The sequence below is a fragment of the Camellia sinensis genome, chromosome 14 (assembly GCF_055761805.1).
Source record: "Camellia sinensis isolate YWXY chromosome 14, ASM5576180v1, whole genome shotgun sequence".
Taxonomy (NCBI): Eukaryota; Viridiplantae; Streptophyta; class Magnoliopsida; order Ericales; family Theaceae; genus Camellia; species Camellia sinensis.
Window position 1 is genome coordinate 53,503,412 of NC_138974.1, and position 19,087 is coordinate 53,522,498.

Below are 19,087 nucleotides of genomic sequence, written 5' to 3' on the forward strand. Positions count from 1 at the left end.
GAGTCGCCAGAAATTGTAACACGCGCCCGCGGAGGGGGCCCTCGCTACTACAGTTCGGATTCGCGATTTTGTTGTCGCGGTTCTTAATCTGAACCAAAGAGTCCAAATCTGGCAAATCGTTTTGAGAAAAAGATTTTTGAAAAAGTAGTGCCAAACATGGACTGCTGCCAGATACAGAGTCACCACCTAAATATTTTTTAATGGGGAAATTTAGGAAACCCTGACTCGCTGCCGAAGGCCACATGTCCGTCATCACCAGAGTTGTCTCGGCTCGGGAGCTTGGGTATGATCGGGGAAGGTCAGCTATGAGCACCCCCTTTCGCCCGGTCCGAAGACCGGCCTCTACTAACCATGATATCCGATTTTGAAGGCGTTATGTGTTCTTTTACCAATTATTAGCCTAGCATTACTATGTTATGTGCGCAGCAAACAAGTATAGACTAGATTGCCTAATTCGGAAATAAGCATTGCATATCCGTTTGTTTCGAAAAAGTGCTTTAGAATTTGCTACTCGCAAGTAGGCTAAAACACGGATTTCAACGAGTTTTCCCAACTCAAACAACCCAAACTTCACCCACAGGCATTAAAACAGTTTATCACATAAGCATCTAGCCACATGGTAAACATGCTGTCATGATAGCATTCACACGCATGCGAGATGCTAAAGCAGGAAAATACTTACATCGTACTCCGTGCCAAAACAATAAACTAGTTAGCAAATATGCATGTCCTAGTTCATGTCAATTTGACTAATACAACACATACAGGATGCAACTAGATAGGCTTGGCTAATCCTAAACATGGCATGTGAAATGCGATCAATCGATGCACGTATTCAATTTGGAATTGAAGTACAAATGCAGTTAGCGTGATGTACCGAGCCTAGTGCATGCAATACAAATGCATGAATGCACGCATGCATAGCATAAGGTATGCTAAATTAAACGTGCCCTAATACTAACCATCAAAGCAGGTAAGTAAAAGGGAAGAAAGAAGTGGGGATTAGAAGACATACACACCACTCACATACACTTATTATAGATTTGCCCTCACTCGGAGGGACCGAATAAATATTACAAATTAATTAACTACGCAAGCTAATTAATATTACAAATTACCTAATTAATTAACAAATTAAATAAGCTAAGAAAAGCAGTAAAACCGCCTCGGGAGGAGGGCCAGATGCAACGCGTGCTCGGGTCTCGCTTGGAAGTGCACCGCCATGCATAGGCTGCCTCTGTTTTCCTTCCTTTACTCCTCTGGAGGCTACCAAAATCTCAGGACTGGTTCCTTGGACACTGAGGAGTGCTACCGGCTGAATGGAATTGTCACCGGCACTGTGTTATGGCCATCGGCACAAAATGAATCTGTCGGCAGAGAAGGGATTGCCGGTCGGCACTTGACACTGCCTGTCGGCAAAGTGTTCCTGCAGAATCTGCAATTGACAGCAACAGAGGGCAAGGCAAAGCATGGCAGCACAATTCAAAGCATATATGCACCATTCATGTCCCCTATCATGTTTGTGACTCAAAGGGGGCATGTGTCTCGATTCTCGGACCACCAATCACGCATTTCCATGCATGATGGCCCAAGTGATCAAGTATGCAACTTTCATGTCAAATGAAATGCAAGCCAAACACACAAATCAAGGCCCAATTCCTATCACCAAGTCAAGGAACAAGGCATGCATGCAAGATGCAATGCAACCTAGGCATGCAAGCTAAGGATGCAACATGGCATGGCAAGGCACTTATGCAAGCATACAAGCAAACATGGGGCCATGCAAATGGATGCAAAGATGGACTTAAACATGATTTGGGAAGCTCTAAATAGGCCCAAAACAGTGGCCAAAGTGCTATAAAATGAGGGCTAAATGGCATGCAAACATGCATGCACACAAGGACCGACACTTAAGTATAAAAAGGCAACTCTCAAACACATTTGAAAGAAGGTAATCATGGACATATAGCATGCAACATAAGCATTGAAAGTCATGTTAGGATGGTGTCAAACCAAGCAACAAATCAAGCTAAACATGCAACAAATGGCCTAAGTGCTTGGAGCAAGTCAAAGGGGCTTGAAGCAAGACTAAGCCAACCAAGCCTCACAAGGCTAAGGGGACCTAAAATAGGTTCAAGGCAGACCTAGATCATGCAAAGGGGACCCCCTAGATGGCATCTAAGCGGCTCAAAATCAAAAGCATACACAAAGGCCAAAACATGGAGCATACAAGTCAAGCTTCCAAAGCTTCAAAGAGGTGTCCAAAGCAAACATACAAGCATGCTATAAGGTCTGAAATTATGCTATAAATGATGCCAAATCATTAGAATGAAGCAAGTAGTGCATGCTACAAACTCACACACTTGAGGCCAACAAGCCGGAATGCAAAGGGGCTATGCAATGCATGCCAAATCCGACCCAAACAACCATGGACAGACCTCTAGCATGGCAAAATAAGCACACAAGCTTCACAAGACTAAGCCTAAAACATGCTTGAACAAAGGCTAACAACCTAAGGCATATTAAGGCAATAACAAGGCATTACATGGTAGGTATGCTAAGCATGCATGGTGTACCAAAACCAACAAAAAACAGAGGTATAATACAACATATTAAGCATGGAAAGCAGCCAAGACATGGTCAATACACACTTTAACATGATGCTCTCTCAAGAGGCCAAAAATGGTCCTTTTCAAGGACAACAAGGGGAGGGGATGGCCATCTCCTTTTGGAGACTTCAAGGCACCATCTCCACCACTGAAATCCCTCAAGATTTCAGTGGTGAAGAGGCCCAAACACCAAAGTCTCGAAACTTATACAAAAATAGCACAAAATGAGGCCTTTCAAGGCCTAAGAGGGGTCAAACACCTCCAAACCACAAAACACCCTTAATAAACAATCAAGAGGGTCTAAAAACAGAACTTTTTTGTATTATACACCAAGCTCAAAAAAGATTTTAAGATAGGTAGAAATAAGGTGCAAAAAAGGGGTAAAAAGGGGTAAGATTCTTACCCTTGAAGACCTCTTCACAAATGATGCTCCAATGGCCCTCCTTGGCTTGAATCCAACACCAAAACACCAAAATCAGCCCCTTAGAACCTCAGGAGCCAAAGAAAGGTGAAACACTAGGTGTTTGTGTGCAATAGTAAGACACAAAACACCTAGAACACAAAGAGAGAAAAAGAGAGATAGGATATGTATGGATCCTAACCCTAAAAACCAGAGCTTCTCTCTGTGCTTTTTGTCTCTAAAATGTCTGAAGTCTCCAACCCTTGCAACAAGAGAGAGCCTCTCTAATTATAGAACTTCTTGTCTTGTAAAGCTTACAAGACAAGCTTCATAAGAGGGAGATCCCTCCATACACATGTATGGAGGGGAGCAAAAAAGCAAGACAGCTGTCTTAAAATATCTGCAAAAGCAGATGCACAGTAGTCGGCCGGCCAAAAATGCCATTTTGGCAAAAAAGAGTGCCGACCGGCACTAACTAGTGCTGACCGGCAACAAATAGTGCCGGCCGGCAATATACATTGCCGGTGGCAGCAAAAACCAGAAGGTGGCCTCTAGCCACTGCCGGTGATGTGTGGGGATGCCTCACAAGGCATTCCCTGCCCTTCCAAGGCAAAATGCAAGTGTTTGGTGCAAAACCAGACACTAAACGGTTGAGTTCGGAGATCTTGAGGCAAGGCGCGCGAGCCGAGACCTCCGGGAACTCCAAACGAACACAAACATGGATAATCACCGAGTGTTCAAACGGTGACGTCCAAGTCTTGAGGACGGTCAAAAATGGGGTGTCTACAATTAGTCATTTTTTTTTAATTATAATATGTATTTGTTACTCTACTTTTGATTGTTTGAAATAATTCTTAGACAAATTAGCTATTATTTATGTGATGATTTACTTAATGTATGATAGTTTTTTTTTTTAATTTAATAATGTGAAATATTAAATATTTTGAATGATGTGAAGTAAGATTTATATACACAAACTAAATAAAAAGATTAAGAAATACAATCAAATAACAATTTTTTTTTTTATTGATTATTAACTTTTAAAATCAAGTGCATCGCACAGGTGGCCACTAGTATTATATAACGAAAATGAAGTTTCTAATCCACAAGTCTTGTCGGAGTTCTAATATTTCAATCTTAATTTTTCAATTTTTTGATTTAAAAAAAAATCTCAGCATTTATTGACTTCTCCCAACCTACAAGCCTTTTTGACTTCTTCCATACACTATGGCCTTGTTTGGAAAATGGCTATTTTAGTAGGCTTTTTGACTATTTTAGTAGGCTATTTTAGTTTGTGTGTTTGGGAAGTTGGGTTAAACTTTTGGGTTGATTGTTGTATTGAAAAATGTGTTTGAAATGATGTTTAAATTGAAATGACAAATTTACCCTTGACTTTATTTTTTCCAAAATTGATATATAGGGGTAATATTGTAATTTAACAAACCTACAGCCTACACTGTTGGTGGCAGTGTAGGCTGCGCTGCTGCAGCAGCCGGTCAAAAGTCAATTTTTTTTTTTTTTTGAAAATTAATGGTAGGTGTGGCTTTTTGGCTATTTTTCCATTTGAGGCTAAAATAGCCTCTGTCAACGCTTCCCAAACACCCCCTATGATTAGTGATGGGATTGTCAAATTATTTTTATAAAATATCTATAAAAAAATAATTTGTATATTAAAAAAATATCTAAAACAAATATAAATTCTTATTAAAAAATATCAGGTTGCAATTGCAAAAAAAATGAAAAAAGAAAAAGGAAAAAAATTACATTGTAAAAAATAAGTTGTATATTAAAAAAAATCTAAAACAAATATAAAATTTTATTAAAAAATAAAAGGTTTCAATTGCAAAAAAAGAAAAAAAAAATCACACTTTGCATTTCATTAAAATCTAAAAGCTCCATCAAGAAAAACACCATTCTTTGGCTAGTAACCTCTCAAATGTAAAAATGGTTGGTGTAGAAATGAGTAGATGAGAGGAACAATTTATAGGCCACTAGGACCTTACAAATTACACAAAAATAATGACCATTAAACTAGAGAAAAGGGAGAGGCCCAAAACCTTCAAAATACTAACTCACCACCAATGCACATGACCTTTCAATAATCTCTATTCATGGACAAAACAAAAGGTTACAAAAAAAAAGTAATAAATAAATAAATAAAAGATATTAAAATGTTCCAACGGGAAGAAAATAGATAAGCTCATCTATCAAATTCTGTAATCATTAGGGTTCGTTTGGGAAGAAAAAGCCTGGGCTTTTTGGCTATTTTAGTTACAAAAAAATAAAATAAGTTTTTTAGCCTAACAAGACAAAACATCACATCCAATTTATAATCATTACATTTTTTCTCTCACATAAGTCAAAAAAATAAAAAAAACTCATCCCAAACGAGACTTTTTAACCCCAGACTAAAATAGCCAAAAAGTCAACCCACATCCCAAACGAACCCTGGCAAACAAATATAAAATAAAATATATAAGCCAAAAACATCACATCACTATGTGAGACCCACTATTAGAGCTCTCAAATTAGAACTCTCAAACATTATTGAAATTTTAGCAAATTGAATGATTACTTGGAGAGAAAATAGATAAGAGTACCTATCGAATTTTATAATCATTACAAGTTAAAATGAGAGTCCAAACCCAAAACACACAGGTGGAAATTAATCCCAGTTTGGAATATTATTTATTTATTTATAATGATTATGTAAGTGTTTGGGAAGTGGCTATTTGAGAGGTTTTTTGGCTTTTTGACTATTTTAGTAGGTTATTTTAGTTTTTATGTTTGGGAAGTTGGGTTAAATTTTTGGGTTGGTTGTTATATTGAAAAATGTGTTTGAAATGATATTTGAGGTTGAAATGACAAATTTGCCCTTAATCTTATTTTTTCCAAAATTGATCTACGGTGGCAAAATGGTAATTTAACTGCCTATGGAATGGCAGTGGTAGCCTGAGCCTACACTGTGTTGGTCACAGTATAGCCTGCCCGTGCATGACAACCACTGCCTTTTATTTATTTATTTACTTATTTACTTTTTAAATCAATGGGTTAGTGTGGCTAAAAGGCTTTTTTTTTTTTTTTTTTGAGGCTAAAATAGCCTGTAACCACAGTTCCCAAACTCCGCCTATGTGTATCTTCAAATTCACTACCAACTCTAAAATTTTAGCAAATTAAATGATTACTTGGAAAGAAAATAGATAAGCTCACCTATTAAATTCTATAATCATTACAAGTTAAAATAAGGGTCCAAACCCAAAACACAAGGGTGGAAATTAATCCAAATTTGGAATATTAGTTATTTATTTAGTTATACTCATTATAAAGCTTTCTTGTCTTTTCCATATGTGAGCGTAAACATAAGCGTACCTATATTTTTTTGGATAAATTATGCAAATGGTTTTTATAATTTATACATTGTGTTATTTTGGTCCGTCTAATTTCAATTTTTTCGATTTTGACCTAAATTTTAAATTTGTATCAATTTGGTCTATTAGATAACTTCTATTAAGCATTTGGACGAAAAAGGCCCATGTAGACAACATGTGCAGCATTTTTAAGGGTAAAAAAGTCAATTTACTCTCACTCTCAATTAACTCAATGATTAATCTATCTAACTTAAAGTGAGTTAACTTACTCCTATTTAACTCAATGCGTATATATATATGTATCTCTGTACATAGAAGAGAGAGAGAGAGAGAGAGAGAAAGAGAGAGAGAGGGAGGGACGAGGAGGAGGTGTCATCGAAGAGTTAGGAGAGGAAAAGGCAGGTGGCATCAAGGGCCTATGAGGAATGGTAAGGCAGCGTAGGGTGATGGCAAGGCGGTTGCCATCGTGAGTTTGGAATGAAAGGAGTGGGGTGATGGCGTCGCGATTGTGGAAGAGGGAAGGTGACACAATGGAGAGAAAGCCCCTAAAAAGAAGAGAGTTTTAACCAAAACCCTGAACCTTAATCGGCCGAAGCCATCTGAGTCAACAAAGATCGATTCAAATTTTGATCTGTGTTGGGTTTTTGTATGTTTTCAAGGTTACTTTAGAAGTTCCTTTTGTGTTCAAAACTGGGTTCAGTGTTGTAACACAAGAGGGTTTGAATGGGTTCTTCAATGACACATTATCTCGGCCTCTAGAGCTTCAAAGCGAAGAAGAATTGGTAGAAAAAGAAGCTCCGATTTGACCCTTGGAGGTCCCTCTAAGAGATTTGAATCACCAACCTTTATAATTGAGAAGGCCCGAGAGGCAAATCAAAGAGTATAAAACTCTATCGAGTTTGAATTTCGAGAATAGTGTTAAGAATAGTAGTAGTAAAAATGGGTTTTCAGGGATTTTGAAGTCGGCGAAAGAGGCATTCAAATTGGGAAAAAAGTTCTGGGATGATCTCGAATCAGGGAAAGCTCGAAATGATGTGAAAAAGACTACAAAGAATCGACTTGAGTCATGCCTAGATTCGATTTCATTGTCAAGGTCTGAATTCACAGATTGTGGAGGAATCATTGTTCTTCCATGTGGATTGACATTAGGTTCTCATATAACTGTTGTGGGGAAGCCGAGACAAGCTCACGCCGAGCATGACCCGAAGATATCTTTGTTAAACGCTGGTCAGTATGTGATGGTTTCACAGTTTATAATGGAATTGCAAGGTTTAAAGACTGTTAATGGAGAGGACTTGAAGATATCTTTGTTTTGTAATTTTTGATAGTTATGATTATCTGTTGATGTTGGGATTGTTGTTTGCCTATGGCAGCAACATCGGAAGGTAGTGGAACGGCAGACGACGGTGGTCGATGGCTCTGTTCAATTACACGCAAGGAAGAAGCTAAAAGGGAAAGTAAAATGTCTATCTTTCCTTGGAAACTGATTACATGTCGTTTATGTGCAAATTTTTCGTCCAATTTCTTAACTTTAGTTTTCAATAGGACCAAACTGATACATAGTTCAAAATTCAAGGTCAAAATCGAGCAAATTGAAATTAGAGGGACCAAAATGACACAACGTGTAAACTACAGGAACCATTTGCATAATTTGTCCCTTTTTTTTAGCAATAGTTGTGTGAGTACTTGAGAGTACGTCATGTTGGTCTTGAAAGAATGAGTAAATTACATTAGGAGTTGCTTGTATTTTGCTTCTTCTATTATTTTAATTAGCTCAATTTTGATCTAAAATTTTAAATTTTATATCAATTTAATCCAATTTGTAATGCCGATTAAGATTTTTGAAGGAAAAAAATAGTTACTAAGTCGGTTGAGATTAACTAACTGAATTGAATAAGTTTACAATTTTGTTAATAAAAACATAATACATTGCGCTTATTTTTATGTTTTTTAATCAAAAAAATATTAACAATTATAATTAATTACACCAGATTAAAAAAAATCATAAATTTAAAATTAAAATTGAATCGATAAAATTATAGAATCAAAATAATATAACAATGCAAAATATAAGGACTAAAAATGTAATAAAAAAGAAAACAAAGAGAAGCAGAAAGAAGACAGAGAGTAGGGCAATATCAATAAGTTGTATATTAAAAAAATAACAAGTTGCAATTGCAGAGAGAGAGAGACAGAGAGACAGAGAGACAGAGAAATTACTTGTACATTTCATTAAAATCTATAAAAAAAAATAATAATTTGTACATTAAAAAATATAAAAAAATATAAATATAAATTCTTATTAAAAAATAACATGTTGCAATTGTGGAAAAAAAAAATTATACTGTGCATTTCAGTAAAATCGAAAAAATAATAATTTCTATATTAAAAAAATATCTAAAACAAATATAAATTCTTATTAAAAAAAATAACAAGTTGCAATTGTAAAAAAGAAAAAAAAATTACCCGGTAAAAATTAATTTGTCTAATAAGAAAATATCTAAAACAAATATAAGTTCTTATTAAAAAATAATAGGTTGCAATTGCGGGGGAAAAAAAAAAGAAAAAAAAAATTACACTGTGCATTTCATTAATAATGCTAAAAAAATGTGTCAAGTACTTGTGTAAAGGCTTGACACATATTCACTCTCAAATTATCAACTGAATATAGATGAAACCAAATAACTCAGCTTTAATGGCTAACAAATATTAGAAGTTCGACCATTGAAGCCTAATAACTATTAATTAATAGAATTCAACAATTGAAATGTTTCAAACCACATCTCTTTATATTCTCAAATGTTCCCTTTTTTTGGGTTCATGCATGCATTCTAATATTGATAGAGAATTAAACATGTGAAAGAGTGAGAGACATTAAAATTATATATTTAGTTATTAAAAAGGTTGTCTTCATCTTTTATAGCGATTTATCTAGTTATACCTCCAATTAAAACGTCATGTGTGCTTCTACATCATCATTGAACGTTACTTTCACTTTGTTAGATATTTTGTCTTTCAATTGTTTGTACTTTATGTTATGAAATTTATTACATATGTTTTTGCTAAAACTATTAGATGGATCTAATACAAGAAGTGCATTTCAATGTCATTCTCGAGATTAGAAATACAAAAAATATACACAAAAAGTATATGAATAAACAAGATTTTATAAAATTTGTTTGTAAGTCTCACTTCTTAAAAATCCTATAATTCATTTATTTTTTGTATTATATTTTATGTTTAGATTTTGTACTTTTTTTTTTTATAGTTTTCTTTGTTTTGTTTAAAAGTTTATTTTTGAAAATTAATTAATAAATAAATAAATCATTTTCTATTTCGAACAATTTTATTTTTGTTTTTATTGTTTATTTTTTCTTAAAGTAGTTTTAGTTTTGGCCAATTACGTACTTTTTTTTTATAGCAATTCCGATTTTATAGCGATTCCGATTTTGACCCATCACTTGTTGTACTCCGGATTCGGGTTGGTATAGTTTTGAATAGTTATTCATATCTTGTCTCTCATGTCTTCCCCCTTATTTTGGCTATCGAGTTGTAGTTGTGTGTTTGAAACAAGTTGGCTGCTTGTTTTTCCAAACCTGTGATGCCTAGATTTTGGCTTTTCCGCTCGAACGGGCTTCACAATTTGGCTCCTCCACTCGAGCGGCCATTCTTGCGCTCGAGCGGGATTTGTCAACTCTTAGTATTTTTCCAGATCTGTAAATACTGGAAGAGTGCATTGGACGCTCGAGCGTCTAATCTCGCGCTCAAGCGGGGTCCTTCGTCTGCAAAATTTTTGAAAGCGTGTATTCCACGCTCGAGTGTAACTTTCCACGCTTAAGCGGACCTTTGTGTCTGACGCTCGAGCGTCACTTTCCACGCTCGAGCGGACTGCGTGTATAACAGTCCGTGAAGATGATGTTCTTGCTCACTTTTTCATTTCCCTCTCTCTCTAAAACCTTCCAAAAAGTTAGATCTTGAGTTTCTCTCTCTAAAACTCACATTCTCTCGTATATTTCATCTAGATCCACTGATCCCTTCACCTTGGTGCCTTTGAGAAAAATGTAGAGCACCTTGAGAGCTCCGTTTTGATCCAATTGAATTTCGATTTTGGTGTTATTGAAGCTTGGTCCTCATTCCATTGGTCTTTTAACTTGAGGAATGGATCTTTCTACACCTTCATATGACATTTAGCTTAGTTATTTGTCATTTGTGTAACAATGGTGTGATTTGGAGATGTTTTAAACAAAGCCTAGGGTTTGGATATAAAATGGAAAGAGGGGTTTTGAGTGATGGTGAAATAAATGATTGTGGTTTTTGAAAATGATGTTGTGTTGTGTCTAATTTGATGATTTTGGCACTTGGTTAATGTTTGGAGAAAATGGGGGAGTTTGCCCTAATTGGATCAAACTATTATTTTGTATAAATAATTGAAGTTGACATTGAAAATGTGAGATTGGAAGGGTATTGTTATGAATGATGAGATTGATTACGTATTATCTCATTATTTGAAAATTTTAAATAAATTATCTGTCATGAGATTTTATATCTGTTTAGAAATATTTGTATTGGGCTATTAGTGGAGGATAGCTTTGCTTGTTGTAGAAATCACATGTGGATTAGGTGAACTGAAACTAGTCCATGGTTGGTTGTCGTTGAATATGACTATGTTTATATACATTGTATATGTATGATTATTTAGGAGTGGAAAGGGAATGTGCTCCACATATGATTATGTGTTTAAATACATTGCATATGTATGAATGATTGTTTGGGAGGAGAAATGAGATGGACTCCATTGTTTGGGAGTAGAAAGGGGATGGACTCCATTATAATTAAGTTGGTCGGATTGTCCTGGATGAAAGTCCTGAAATTATACATGGGTGCTGATCCCGCGGACGAAATTTTTGTAAAATGACAATTGTAGTGCTTATATAGCTTACGTTTACATGGGTCCCGTTTGATAGTTTCTCGTGAACGAAATATCCGTGAAAGGGCAGTTCGAAGTGTTTAATGTATGATTTGTATGATTGAAAAATCATTGAGTTGTAGTCTCAGTTTGGTTTATGAAAAATAATGAAATTGACTCGTGAATTGAGACAAATAAATGAATTGGAAATGGATTGGAGGAAAACCGGATTAAGATTTGAGATTTGATGTTTTATGAGAGTATAAATCGTGGATGTTTTATCATAGACATTGTATACACTCCTTGTACTTATACCTTTGCTAAATTTTATATACTATGTTAGATGATTCCTATTGGGCTGTGGCTCACCCTATTTGGGAATAATTGTTTTCAGGTGTTGGTGAAATGCATTCGCCAAGGCAATAGCTTAAAGGGACTTTTGGAAGCAAGAGCTTCTCTATTTTGTTTATTTCTTTTTGTAAAGCCAAAGGCTTAAAATGTATCGAATGGAACTCATTTTTGTTATAACCAAGTCAAAACTTGGAAAGTTGTAAGCTAATAGGGCATTTATATACGTTAAACACTTTTGTATCATTAACTTCACGTAATGAAAGAACTATTTACTCTAATTTATGTAGTTATTATCAAATGTTCGGGTTGTATTTATTGTATTACTTTTTGGGGGCATTACATTTTTTGTCTATATATTGGAATTTTGTTCATTTTAAGTGTATAATATTTTCACTAATACACTTGGAGATACACTATGAAAAAAGTATAATGCGAAAAGCAAGCAAGAAGAAGAAAAATAAATAAAACAATATGATGAATGTGGAATAAAGATCAAAGATCAAAACTCCAAAACAAGCAAGCAAACAAATTGAAAAAATTTAGAACTTGAGGGACTAAAATGACAAAAAATATACTTTATGGACTAAAACTATCTTTTATCCAAAAAATAAATTGATTTTTCCATTATCAATGCAAACGGACGTTAGAAGTAGGATTAAATTGACTCAAATTGACAATTTTAGCATCAAAATAACAAAATTAAAATTTGAAGGATTAAAATGACAACAAATATATATATTAATGACTAAAACTAACTTTTATCCACTACAAGAAAAGTGGGTTTATGAGACGGAACTATTTGCGACGGCACACTTGCTGTCTCAAAAAGTCACTTTTTGCGACGGCAGAAAATGCCGTCTCAAAAAAGCAGAGTATTTGCGACGGCACCATTTGCCGTCTCAAAAAAGCGGAGCATTTGCGACGGCACAATTTGCCGTCTCAAAAAATGACGGCAAATTGTGCCGTCGCAAATGCTCCGCTTTTTTGAGACGGCAAATGGTGCCGTCGCAAATACTCTGCTTTTTTGAGACGGCATTTTCTTCTGTCGCAAAAAGTGACTTTCGTGTTTTTTTTTTTGTTTTTAGTGAATATTTTTAAAATTTTAAATAGTTTTTTTAGATGCACCTTACTTAGATATATCTAAAAAAAAAATTATGAAAAATATTTTTAAAAATTAATAAATACATAAAAATACAAAAAAAAATGTATTGAATTATTGTTTTTTTTTTTGTATTTTTGGTATTTAGTGAATTTTTAAAAGATTTTTTTTACAATTTTTAAAATTTTTAGGTGTATTTATGTTAGGTGTGTCTAAAAATTAAAAAAAAATACTTAAAATATTAAAAAAATTCAATAAAAACAATATAACACGGAAAACAATAAAGTATAATTTTCTCAAAAGAGTTTTTGGAAAACTCTAACCTAGCATAGTGATTGTGGTTTTGAGATAGCTTCATATATATACAGTCACAAAATGGTTTGAATAAATTCAACGGTATTTTTCTGTCGCAAAAAAAATTAAAAAAAACAATGTCGTCTTACTCTTTTGATATAACATTTCTCTTTTCATTCATTTTTTCATCTTCCTGTCTCTCTGTCTCTATCTCTCTCTCTCTTCTCTTTATCTCTTTCACTCATCACTCTTCTTTCTCTGTCTGTCTGTTTCTCTCTCTCATTTTCTCTCTGTGTCTCTCGCCTATCTCTTTTTTAACATTTTAGGTGTATTTATGTTAGGTGTGTCTAAAAATTAAAAAAAAAATACTTAAAATATTAAAAAAATTCAATAAAAACAATATAGCACGGAAACACAAGAAAGTATAATTTTCTCAAAGGAGTTTTTGGAAAACTCTAACCTAGCATAGTGATTATGGTTTTGAGATAGCTTCATATATATATAGTCACAAAATGGTTTGACTAAATTCAACGATATTTTTCTGTCGCAAAAAAAAATTAAAAAAACAATGTCGTCTTACTCTTTTGATATAACATTTATCTTTTCATTCATTTTTTCATCTTCCTGTCTCTCTGTCTCTATCTCTCTCTCTTCTCTTTATCTCTTTCACTCATTACTCTTCGTTCTCTGTCTGTCTGTTTCTCTCTCTCATTTTCTCTCTGTGTCTCCCGCCTATCTCTCTTCTCTCTATCTCTCTTATCTATTTTCTCTCTCTGTCTCTCTCGCTCATCTCTCTTATCTCTCTCTCTCTCTCATTTCTTATCTTTCTATCTCTATATATCTCTCTCGCTCATTTCTCTTCTCTTTATGTCTCTCTCTTTTTCTGTATCTTTCTCTCGCTTATCTCTTTTCGCTCTATTTCTCTCTCTTTTTGTCTATCTCTCGCTCATCTCTTGTTTCTCTCTCTTTTTCTATCTCTCCATCTATCTATCTCTCTCTCTATCTCTTTTTCTGTCTATCTCTCTCTCCCTGTCTTTCTCTCACTCATCACCCTTCTCTCTATATCTCTTTCTCTCTCTCTCTCTGTCTACTTGTCTATTTGTCTACTTCCCCCTCACTATGCTCGCATTGTTCACTCTCTTACTCTCATCTTCTCTATTTATCAAGCTCCTTCTCGATTTATCAATCCACTATAAGAAAATACACTTTTAGCAACAACTTTGTCTATCTCTCTCTTTCGCTCATCACTCTGTCTCTTTCTCTGTCTTTCTATCTCTTTTCTCTATTCGTCTCTCACTCGTCTCTCTTTCTCTCACTACCCATCTTTTCTACCACATTTACCACTATTGCAAATGCTATTCAACTACCACCACTCTTCTCGTTCTCTCTCACTCATCTCTCTTTTTCTCTCTCTCCGTCTCTCTCGCTCATCTCTCTTCTCTCTCTCTCTCTATTTTTCTATTCTCTCTCTCGTTCATCTCTTTTCGCTCTCTTTCTATATGTCTCTCTCATCTCTTGTTTCTCTCTATTTTCGATATGTGTCTCTCTATCTTTTTCTCTCTTTATCTCTCTCCCACTTATCACTCTTCTCTCTCTCTTTCTCTCTCTGTGTCTGTTTGTCTGTCTCTCAGTCTTCTCTCTCTCTCTATGTATTTGTTTGTCTATTTGTCTCTCTCCCCCATTGTGTTCATATTGCTCACTCTCTCCCTCATCTCTTCTCTATTTACCGAGCTCTCCACTACAAGAAAATGCACTTTTAGCGACCACTTTGTCTCTCTCTCTCTCTCGCTCATGACTTTGTCTTTGTCTGTCTGTCTGTCTCTCTCTATCTCTCTTCTCTATCTGTCTCTCACTCATCTCTCTCTCACCACCCATCTTCTCTACCACATTTACCACAACTGCAAATGCTATTCCACTACTACCACTGTTGTCACTCCACCTTTACAACTATCATTACTACCACCATCGCTACCACTCCATTACCACCACTACTACTACCATTACCTCTCCTCCACCACCGCTACTCTATCTCCTCTACCACTACCACAACTTCACCACTTATCTCTTTCACCATCACTACCACCGCCACTATCACCTCTTATCCACCACCTTCACCACTATTGCCACTTCCTATCCTCTACCACAAAAAATTAGTTCTTGATTTTTAATAACAAAAAAAAAGGGTGCAAAAAAATATTTTTCATTGATCACAAAAAATTAACTTTATTTTAATAGAAAATATTATTCCTACTTCTACCAAATAAAAAATAATAATTTTTTATTCATTAAATTAAATATGAAACAAATAAATTTTCAACCTTACTAAATAAAAAAAAATTCATTAACTATAAAAAAAATTATTTTAATAAAAAATAAATTTTTTTAGCAACAGCATCCTCTGTTACGAAAAAAAAATCGTTTTATTATTTAAATATTCATTTATAATGGAAATAAAAAAAAAATCCAAAAAATTTCCATTCCCTCCCCTCTTTTCCATTCCCGTTCGGGTTGCCCCACCCCCAAACCCAAAATCCCCAATCTCAAAAATCCCTAATCCCCCCTCCCTTTTCCATTCCCGCTCGAGTTTCCCCCCACCCCAAACCCAAACCCAAACCCAAACCCACGGTCGAGGAGGAAGAGGAAGAGCAGGAGTTCTAGGCGTAGAAATAGGAAATCAGAATCAGTCGGTGATAGTGAATCGGATGAGTTGAGTGACCAATGCCATTGCCTAGGGCTGAAGAACATATTAGCTATGGAGGGGCACTCAGGCCTGGTGAAGGTGATGCCATTGCTCAGTACGTTCAACAAGGAAAGCGTATCCCACGGAGAGGTGAAGTCGGTCTTTCAGCTAAGGAGATTCAGAAATTTGAGAGCCTTGGGTATGTGATGAGTGGTAGTAGGCATATTTGGTATATATGGTAGATCTATCAATTTCGTATATATGTGAGAAAATCGAAGACGAAATCGATGTATTTGGTATATCTATAACAGAGATCTTTAGCTTAAATATGGTAGATCTATCAATTTCGTTTTCCCAACACACACACACACACACACACACACATACATATATATATATATATATATACATACATATATATACATAAGAGCTTATTGAATGACATTAATAGGAAAGCGAATGGGTCACTTTACTTGGCGGAGGTAGAGGAAAGGAAAGACATCAAGCTTAAAGTTGAAGGCGGTTCCGTAAATTTTGATTTGAATACTAGAGGGAGCTATGATTTCATTGGCACAAGTAGATCTGAAATGGAAGAAAAGACACTTGCATATAGGAGTTAGAATTGAAAATATGGTATTTTACATTTTCTTCTATTGATATATATTTCACCTTCAGTAGGTAAATATATTTGTTGTCATTACTAGTCCAGATACATGAATGCTATTATTCTGAGTCTTGTTGCCATGATAACTCATCAGCCGATACCTATGTATTGGTGGTGTTGATAAGTTTTGTTGGGTCTCTGTATATTAAAGTATGTTGCGTCAACACGTTGAACTATGGAGCCTATGGGTGAGGACTGAAGGTCAAACAACTCATATCATATGGGATGATTAACGACATGTTTTTGAACATTGTTAGTGATTCTTTGATTTTTTTTTTATAGTACTGCAAATTATTTCCAAACTTCCTTTTTCATTATTATTTTTAATATATATATATATTCTTGTGAATTACGGTTGATAAGTTGATATATATATTCTGCAGTCTGAATTATGAGTTCTGGGCCATAATTTGATCAATTCCATGTATCAGATTGCTTATTCTCTAAATTACTCATCACTGTCAATCGAATCAGTCTTATTTAACCTTTTCTTACTCGTTCGTTAAAAGGGAATGCATTTGGTTCTGATAAATTGATTCTGTAGATTTCTCTAGGGTTCCAATTGTTGGTGGCTACTCATTTGCTCATCTCACAAAATGGATGAATGTTGCTGGCAGGCATATAACTTCTTATCTCGTTGATTTGCTTCAACGTAGAGGGTAAGGGTCAACATCAGTTATTCTCAATATATATGTAGTGTATTATATTTGAAAGATGCCAAAATGGGCATAACCTTTCACAGAAAAATTACTTGTACTTTGATTGGAATACCAAACTTTCATTTCTGAAGGTATGCAATGAATAGCACTGCTGACTTTGAGACTGTTAGGGATGTCAAAGAGAACCTTTGCTATTTAAGGTGAAGAAATAACATTATAGTTTGGTATGCTTTTGGGATTTGTTTCATTACAATTTATTAGATTTGTTTTCCTGCTGTTATGATTGCAAAAGGGAATATCAATTGGGACTCGAGACTACCATCCTTGTTAAAAATTATACTGTAAGTTTATTCTCTTATCTATTTGTATAATTATATAGAATCTTCTAGGAATTGTTCAAGTTACTTTCCTTTTGGGCATGTTGTGACTGTGATTGTGACATACAAAATATCCCAAGCTGGGAGGTTTAAAGCAATTAATAGCAATGGTTGTGTTTTTAAAATTATCTCATAGTAGTTTAATATATGGTGCCTTCATGCGGAATATTTTAGAAGTAGTTGAAAATATGTACTTATGCGTACTTACTATTTAGCTTGTGGATTTTTGTCTCATATTTCTCTTTGGTCAATTCAGTCTGGTATGCCTTGTCCATGATCTGTCGGTTATCCTCAGTTCTCTCAAGCATTCATTTCTTCATGGGACGTGGATGATATTTTTAGAGAGCATATGTTTAACTAATTGTTTTAAAAAACAAGCATACCGATGCAGTCATGTGGCTAATTTGAAATCCTCCTCTAATTCATGAGTAAAAATTTGTGATCTACAGGTGGACATTGCCTATGCTCCATTCATTGAAAGGTTTCAAATCTTCTTTGAAGATGCCTTGAAGTATGACATCACATCAGGAATACCAAAACTAGCAGCATGGATTGAAGTGAGTTAATGAACTAAACTCATTCTTGTATATATCTTGAATGATGGTATCTCTTATTATCGGATCTATGTGCAGGAGCTGAACAAGATTGACGCTTATCCATAGACAAAATGTGAACCCAAAGTGCTTGTTGAATTCTACAAGAAACGTTATCTGGTAATCCCCTCATGCCTTTAAATTAAAATCCAATGGCACTCGGATATGCTTTGATAGTGAAAAAAAAAAAAATCAAATAAAACTGCTAACACTTCAATATATATATCTTCACTTGCAGGCTCAGCAGTGAACATGCAGCAGCTGTTCATAACTCAAATAAGTGGCTTGATGCCCTATAATCAATATCTCTAATCTAAAACTCAAATGTATCCGCACGGGGATGTGGATTTATGTTTTGTTTTTGTTTTTGTGTTTTTTTGTTTTTGTGTTTTGAGGTCAGGGTATGTGGAATTGCTAATAAGATCAAGAGTTGTCTATGTTGTAATGTGTTGATGTGTATTACATCATGCTCTTCGTTTTGGTTTGTTTTTTACATGATCAGAATTTAGACCATATTTTCAGTTTCAAGGATGTCCAAATGCTACTTTTCAGTTTCAGATTTTCTTAGACCATGCAACTTATACAGTTAAAAACAAAATTTCATACTTCATTTGCAATTTCTCCCGCTTCCTTTATGAGAGACTAAGTCTGTGTCTGATTCATTAATTTGGAGAGGGATTGGAAAAGGAAAATCTTGTCAAATTTATGAATCAAATAGTCTAAAAATTAAAATAATAAAATCTGATGTCATATTTCATTTTTAATTTCTTACACTGTTTTTGTGTGCAACTAATAATAGACAAAAAAATAATAATAATAACCAAAACAAAAAGCTAAAACACCAACAAAGAAAAAAAAAAACAGCAACAAAATTTTATTATTTACCAAATTTTATTATTTTTATTGATTTTGTTATAGGATTTATTTTTTGTGACGGCACTAAACTGTCGCAAAAAATAAAATTTTATTATTTTTTAATACTTTTTGCGACAGCAGCACATTGTCGCAAAAAATAGAGATTTTCATATTGTTAGTACTTTTTGCGACGGTACCATACCGTCGCAAAAACAGTGTTCTTGCCATTGCA

General features: G+C 34.6%; 1 long non-coding RNA gene across 1 annotated transcript; it reads left to right on the forward strand.

Moving 5' to 3' along the window:
• The first annotated feature begins 16,881 nt into the window (after positions 1-16,881).
• Positions 16,882-18,528, forward strand: LOC114315503 (uncharacterized). Its single transcript, XR_014350703.1, has 3 exons — positions 16,882-17,964; positions 18,040-18,120; positions 18,239-18,528. It is a non-coding gene; the product is annotated as an uncharacterized LOC114315503 (long non-coding RNA).
• Positions 18,529-19,087: the final 559 nt, after the last annotated feature.